Genomic DNA, 8,027 nt, shown 5'->3' on the forward strand with positions numbered 1-8,027 from the left:
ACATCCCTAATATATATATACTCTCTCTCATTTGAGTGGGTCTATAATTGAAAACATTATATTATGGTTTACTCAGATTATTCAAGAGTCTTGAAAAGATCTTTGTCATGTAAGACCCCTTAATACTGTGAATAATCCCATGGCAGCTGGTCTTGTGATCACACGGCTAGGCATTTGAGGCAGAGTTCAGACTGGATGATCACTCTTGTTAATAGAGATCATGTGACCTATGTCTAGGTACATCTTTGAGCTTGAGCAGTATTTGTGAAGAAAAGTATTTGAGGGCTATTGTTACCTTATAAGACTTTCAAGGAGCAGAATGGCCATGGGAATGTTTGATGTGAGACAATATCTGCTTTAACCTTCTTGGCGGTATTCCCGAGTGTGGCTCGGGGTTAATTTTCAGTACCAAAAGTACCGGCATCCGTTTTCCGGGTTCCGTTCCTTGCGAGCAGCCGCGTCGCAGGGGGGCAGAACCAGCGGGAAATTTAAAAAAGAAAATGGAAAGAAAAAAAAAAAGGAAAAAAAAAATAGACAAAAAAAAGCAAAAAATATTGGGAAAAATCAGACCGCCAGGGAGGTTAAGCAAGAAATGTTAATCACACAAAATATATTTATTATAGATAGATAATCTAATATACAGATGGCCACTAGAGGGAGCATTTACAAATCTGCAAAAATCCAATAATGAAAATATGAAACAGCAAGCAAAAATGAGAAAACATAACATGTACTTTTAGATTATTATTACCATAACAATTCAATATGTATAGTTACTGTAATTACACTGTAGGTTTTCTTTAGCTACCACTTAGGCAGCCTATATATCTATATTGCTTTGGTTGAAGAAGCTTTCACTTATCAGAAGCCTCCACATGTGATAATCTTATTCTTGCCGTCATAATTATACATTAACATTTCAGCCACAATTCTTATTAGATTAAGGCTTGGTTTTCTCAAAATACATTGCTTGTTAAAATTGTATAAAAATCTCTAGCTTTCTTTAATTATGAATGTGGATCAAACAAATATACATTGCCCAGCAAAGTATTTCTTTACATTTTTGTCCAAGCACCTACAGTCATTGTGTTTCCATACAACTGGCTCCAATACGCTCAGCTCCACTTCCCTGAACTTCCTTTCCAGTACAAGATCAGAAGGGGCCGAGCAGTCTCCAGCAGTCGTCCATCTACTAGCTTAGAGAAGGGAGAATGGAGGAGCAGGAAGCATCGGGGAGCCTTGCCTTATTGTGCCTGTGTATTTGTGGAAAACAAACACAAACATTTCCAAACACACGTACCAGCTAGCCTGCAAAAATCTTAAACTGTCTCACCACTTGTGTTAAAAATAGAGGGTTTTGTTGCACAACTTGTGCAAAATATGTGGAAGCCACACTGCCACGTCAAGGCCCCTCCGTGTACCGTGGCCCTAACTCTACTATATGTGAGCCTCGATCTTGGAGCATTTATAGCAATTGATAAATTGAGTGCAGGTATGCCTGGAGGCAGCCCATCCCTCCTTAATTGCACAATGTCATACCAGAAGCCCCACACATCACAATGCAAGTTGTGGGATTGTGTAAGCTTTTTTTTACAGGCTAGCTGGTAGGTATGCTGGGAAATTTTTGTTTGTATTGTGTAAAGCCCTTCCATGTGTGCCTTAGTTTGAAAGCTAGTTATAAATGGATTTGTGCGGTTGCCATATTTGTTTTGTGTGTTTGTGGCAGCTCCATAGGACTCTGCAAAGGAAAGGAGCCACCCTAGAACAGGATATCGGGGTCAGTGCTCAGGGGACCATCATTAAGGAGCTGCATCCCTTGTAATTGATTTAATCAACATTTGCTTAAAAACCTTTTGAATTGAATATTACTTTAACAAAGCAGATGAGCTTTTACCTTGAGATTATCATTTTAACTGTTGTCAGTCTTGTGCTCGTAATCTCACTAAAGAGTTATTAAATGTCTGAACTTTCACTTCAAATTGATGTCATTTTAATCAATATTACTAACCACTAAAACTTCCTTTTCCACACTTCAATGGTGTTAGGTGTGGTGAGTTACTCAACCATTACCCTCATATACTCCCAGGTAAATGTAATACCAAAGGTCACACCAAAGGATTCTCCCTGTGCTATAAATGAAAGATGCAAATTCGAATGGTAAGTGGATACATTTGCATTGTGGGTGGCATTGGCACGAGTGGGGACAATGTTACATAACAAGAAGGGAAATTGAAATCAGGAAGCAGATAAGAGTGTGGGAGAGATTGATGCCTTTGATGCGTTTGTACGCTCTGATTTTCTACATTGCAGTGATTTCTAATTTTCACATACACAACACATCAAGAGGAAGTAGGTGAAATGTTTCGAAAGGTGTTTTCTAGTTCCTCCTGTTCTAGAAGTATTTCTTCCACTGTTACACCCTTCACTAAATGGCTTGTTAATTAGACAGATGTCCTTCCTGGTAAGCAGCATCTGTTTGCTCGAACTTCCTTTGCAGCTATAAATACTCAGAGATGAAAACAGTGTAATGAAAGGCAAGGAATTCACCTTGAGAATCAAAATCTAAATTGTTGTGATGGTTTTACTTAATTAACCTGCATAAACCTGATCTCCAGCTAAATACACAGATAAAAACCTATAAAGGGACTGTTTTATCTGGCAAAGGATTTGCATTTATGGTTATCCAGTCCGGAGCACAGTACAGCCCCATCTGGCAGGAGCAAAAACTTGGCATTTCTCTGTCGCAGTTTCACTTTCACTTACTTATAACTCCTCCCCTAGCATGTGCCTAGACAGTGAAAGGAGAAGCAGCACACTGATTAGCTTATCTCTGTCACTCTGCACTTTCCTGCAGTGTGCATACCTGATTGGCTTCTTGCACTGTTGTTGCACTGTTTTTACCTTTCCCTGTCTGGGCTCAGCTGTGCAATAGCTGCAAGAGGCCGATACCAGGTCACATTTGTTGGTTGTGTGTTTAGATGAAGCGCTGAGATATTGAGGAATGCTGAATTACGTTTTACTTGCTTTGAAGAATGTTTCATGTATGTAGAAAGCATTGTACAGGAAACATACTGTATGTAGCGCTCACCCCTGAAGGAGCCGCCAGAATAACCAGGGTCATCCATAGCCTGTCTAGGAATTTTAGCATCCAGCTTCCCCATTAGCATTAACCGCCCTTCTCTATTCCAGGCACCTCCAGCAGCCATCAGCATCCCTGGTTCTCAGTAGCAAAGTCCTCCTTCAGGAGGCCTAATGAAAAACTTCCCACACTCAAGTATTCCCACCCCCAGGCCTAGCCTGGGGGTAGGCTTGACAGCACCCCAACCTGGACTGATCCATGGCTGGACCCAGAGTGACAACATGGCACATACATTTAATCAAGGGGAGGGCAAACGCTGGCCCTACAAATCCCACGAGGCATTGCAAGATTCTCAGAGCCAAAGTGCGCCTCCCAGAGACAGATTCATGATGGGATTTCTAGTTTTACCACAGCTGGAGGACTGTGTTTGTCATTTAAAAAATAAAGTTAAAGCAGTAGCAAACAGCTCCATCCTATGTGAGGTTTTGTCATAAAGTATACTCAGCATTTTGCAGATTATGACACAATTACCTTTCAAGTGTGCCCTTCTTCAGTGCTGTATGATGAATCCTCGATCCCCCACTTGGCCTCTCGCCGCTGCCATCTCCACTGCCGCCATTTCTGGGCTCTATGGGAATAATCTTCGGCCATTGGGTGGCTTCTGATGATGAGTTACATCCTCTTCGGCATCAGGCCCATTCACAACATCTTAGAGATGCCATGAATGAGCTGAGTATGTACACTGTTTTCGCAATACAGCGTACACAGTAGACACAAATTTGCTGGGGGAAAGAGGGAGAACTTTTTGGGCAGAAGTGACTTTATTTTTTTAAACTTCTGCTTTAATTATGTATTATGTGTTGTTGTAAATGATGGCACTTGCCTCCAGTGCACCATCATCCACAACAACCCAAACAGCTATCTAATGCTCCTATACAGTTTCCCTCCTATAAAGTAACTTGGGGTCCATGTAGAAAGAGTGACTGTTGCTCAATTTTTTTGCATGCTCTGGGATCCTGTCACTGCAGCCCCATTGCTTCCCCCTACTTGCTCTACTCATGTATTCTATGTTCCATTCTAGCAACTTTTGGAGAAGGTGGAGCTGGGGCTTGTGTAGGCTTCCCTCTGTGCTCACTGTCACTTCTCTCCTCTGTGTGCTCACCTCATTATAGATGTGTCTCCTTCTGAACAGAGTGGTCGGACAGTGGTTGGGTGTGGCATGTTGTCAACCACCCTAGCTTAAAATCTGCTAGACGGATCTGAACGGGACCAAGTGCTTTCTGCACTGGGTCCCCCAGGGGAATTCAACAAACATTTTAAACCTCTGGTTGTATTTTTTCTTTAGAGCACACTAAGCCAAAATGAATGCTGGTTAGAAAATAGCTGCAACCAAAATGTGCTAGGAGTCAACCTTTAATAAAATGGACTCCTGGTGCTCACATCTAAAGCAAAGAAATGTGCATTCCCCATTCTTGTTCAATATTACTAATGATTTTTCTTTGACTAAAGTTATTTTTAGTAATATACAGTGTACTGTATTTTAGGGATGAATGAACTAGGCCAGGTCCAGTTTTATGGGAGGTTTGGCGAACCCAGTGTGAAGTCAGCAAACAGTGACCTTAGTGGCAACCCCTTTAAAGTCTATGAGTGAGGAAACTAGCTATTTTTCTGGCCTTTTTTTAAGACTAATATGTTATCTATTGTAGAAAAAAGGGCATAGGGAGCTGCGTGCTACCATGAGGGATATGTTCCAATGTAAAATATTTTTTTTACAAATACGGTTCAGTAGGGAAGTGGTCTTTGCATGCATCCTAAAGGGCAAATACAGAAATGTTTTAAATAACATGCTCGGGGGATGCCTTAAAGCTGCACATGAAGTTACTGATCAGTACAATGTAATCCTTTAAAAGGGAAAAAAACTGTCATGGTGTTCCCCCTAGAACTCCAATTAAATCCATATCCAGGCATGCAGCCTAGGTGAGGCCATGAAAAGGACGGAAGTAGGCATGCATCCCCCTTTCTTGAACCATACCAGACAACATGCCTTGCAACATTGGAGGAGGTACTTTGCAAGGGGGGCGGCAAAGCCTCCTCACTTGCAAGGCAACTTATCAGAACCTTGTGGGACAAGGGCCTCTTTCCCACATTCTGTCACCCATTAAAGATGTGGAGGTTTGTGGGGAGGACTTATAGGAATCTGGAATCCCCCATGTTCCCTCACACAAACCGACATGATGTGGGGAAGAGGCCTTTTTGTAATAATTTATAATGGGGGGGCCTCCAGATATCCATATATCCTCCAGTAAATCAACCATTAATTATGTTGTCCAGCAACGTAGATACACTATCAATTGTGATGACCCACCATCTTCACAGTTTCCTTGACGCGCGACAATGCTTCCCTAAGATTAACACTTCTTCCTAAATGACAAAATCCCCAGTGTCAATAATGTTGCCCAGGATCCCCAGCTGCTTTGTTTACATTCTAGCAGCCAGGGATTTGGATGGGCAAATTAGGCAAATATGGCCTGAAAAAATAGAAACACACATAAATTATATCAGAACTAACTACTGTATATTTGCGCTGCTGCCACTAGATGGCAATGTTTCACAGCAGACATAACTCTTTAAAAAACCGCATTAGCTAAATAAAAGTAAGTAAACAGGGGACAAAATGCTGTTTTCATACATATCGTGACCAATCAGGTACCGTATCTTTTTTTATGTGCCCATAATGAAATGATGTCTGACCAGTATGGAAAAACTCTTCTTTTTGTCAAATCTTTACTTGTTGGGGCAGGTGTGATCTTTATTATTATTATTAATATTATAAAATTGTAATGGTTATAATAGTCAGTCTCAATATATATACTTTAAAGAACTCTCACAAAAAATATAAAAGTTTTATTTTATCCGCCAGGGGACGAAGTGCATGTAGCACATAGTCCTGCTCTGATCGGTGGCCCCATTGCATAATAAAAGCACCTCTTTTTTATGTGTTCCTGTGGGAACACATAAAAAAGAGGTGGCACCACCAGCACGAGCCACCACCCCCTCCTTAAACTGACAGCTTTTTATCACTTTGTATTACTTATTATGAATGAAGAATCAGTGTGACTGTTTGATAGAGCTGCTGACTGCTAATAAACATACAGGGCATAAGCCACACTATCACACAGCTCTGTGGCACTGATCATTCATTCACAGTAGTAAAAGATGGCTCAGCACTGCAGGGCCGTGCGATCTATTTGCTTGTTAATACAATGCCCTGGCAGATTGACACACAGCCCCGCAGACCTGAGTGATTATTTACTACTATGAATGAGCTGTGGGGCTGTGTCATACACTGCTCTGACAGCATTGACTGTTCATTCATCAAAGATCACTCAGTTCTGCGGTGCTATGAATTCTCTCTGCAGCTGCTTGTAAATACACAGCTCTGGCAAACAGATCACATAGCTCCATAGTGCTGATCATTCATTCATAATAGTAAGAGCACTCAGCTCTGCATGGCCGTACATCTATCTGCTGGGGCTGTATATTTACAAGCTCACAGTGATCTTTTACTACTAAGAATGAATGATCAGTGCTGAGGGGCTATGTAGTACACTGTACTGACCCTGATAGGGGCAATGTCATCTATCTACGACTGCTTGTAAATACACAGCCCTGGCAGATAGACACAGAGTCCCGCAGTAATTAGTGGTTTGTTGTGAATGGCAGCATAGGTCTCCAAAGCGGCCCCTGCGGCCAGAGACCTGCACTTTAACAAAAACAATCTGTTTCCTTGCTAGCATCAGGGCTGTCTTTAACGCAGGGCAAAAGGGGCAGTTGCCCGGTGCCCAGTCATTGTTGTGGGGCCCAAAGCAGCTGCCCCTTTAGCCCGCAAAAGATACACACGTGGCATTGTTCTGTTTACTGTGCGATCGGTATCACAGTGTTGTTCCTTCTCTGCTGTACACCGCGTAGCATTACCGCGTGATGTCTCACACAGGGTTATGTCTTCCTCTGATGTCTCCTCCTATCTGCTGTGCATTGCATGGTGGGGGTGGGTCAGGGCGTGGCGGGTAGGGGCTGCCTAAGAAAATGTTTGCCCAGGGTCCAATCAACGTTAAAGATGGCGCTGGCTAGCATTGTGGTCAAACAGCAGTTGGTAAACTGCCCAACCATGCTGCTTATCAATAGCAGGACAGATTTGAATGGAACTAAGTGCTATATGCACTTTGTACCCTGGTGGATAGAGTAAAACATTCATATTTTCTTGTGAGACTTTTTCTTTAAATAATTGTAAATCATACTTTGAATTTTAAGTTAGAAAATGTAAAAGAAATGTAAAAAAAATTCCAGGTAAGATAAAATATAGAGCATGAATATGCAACAATCATTTCATTAAATAATTAATCATATGTTTGCTGAGCCTGTCCGTGTTTGAATTAATGTTACAGCAGAATTAATTCAGTCTGGATACCATCAATGTTGAGTGATAGTATATTTAGTTCTCGCTCCCTGTAGCTTCTACACAGTTTTTTCAGAAATAAGTTTTTATTGAATTTTTTACAAAGACAAAAGAACATGGATACAATAAAAGAAACAAAAAGACATACATACAGCACAGAAACCGCGGTCTCATTAATCAGATACATAGCACGTCCGGGCCTTAGAGCATAGAAGGCACTCATGGTGTAGGCAATTATGAAATCCCTGAGCTAGACACAATGTAAAGATCGCCACCATGTTAGGTTAAGATCAACGCCTCGCTGTCGGGGGCGAATCATATCAGAGGAGCAGGCAACCGTGGACCAGTAGACAAGGTGACCGAGGCGTTGCACTGATAACATTCAATACAGACAAACCGGAAAGGAGAGCGAGCGTAAAACGGCGAGGGTAGAGAGAAACATAAAAGAAGGGAGGGGGAGTGTGGAAATAAGAAACATTGGGGGAGGGGGGG

The sequence above is a fragment of the Nanorana parkeri genome, unplaced genomic scaffold, assembly GCF_000935625.1.
Source record: "Nanorana parkeri isolate BGI_ZX_2015 unplaced genomic scaffold, ASM93562v1 scaffold746, whole genome shotgun sequence".
Classification (NCBI taxonomy): Eukaryota; Metazoa; Chordata; class Amphibia; order Anura; family Dicroglossidae; genus Nanorana; species Nanorana parkeri.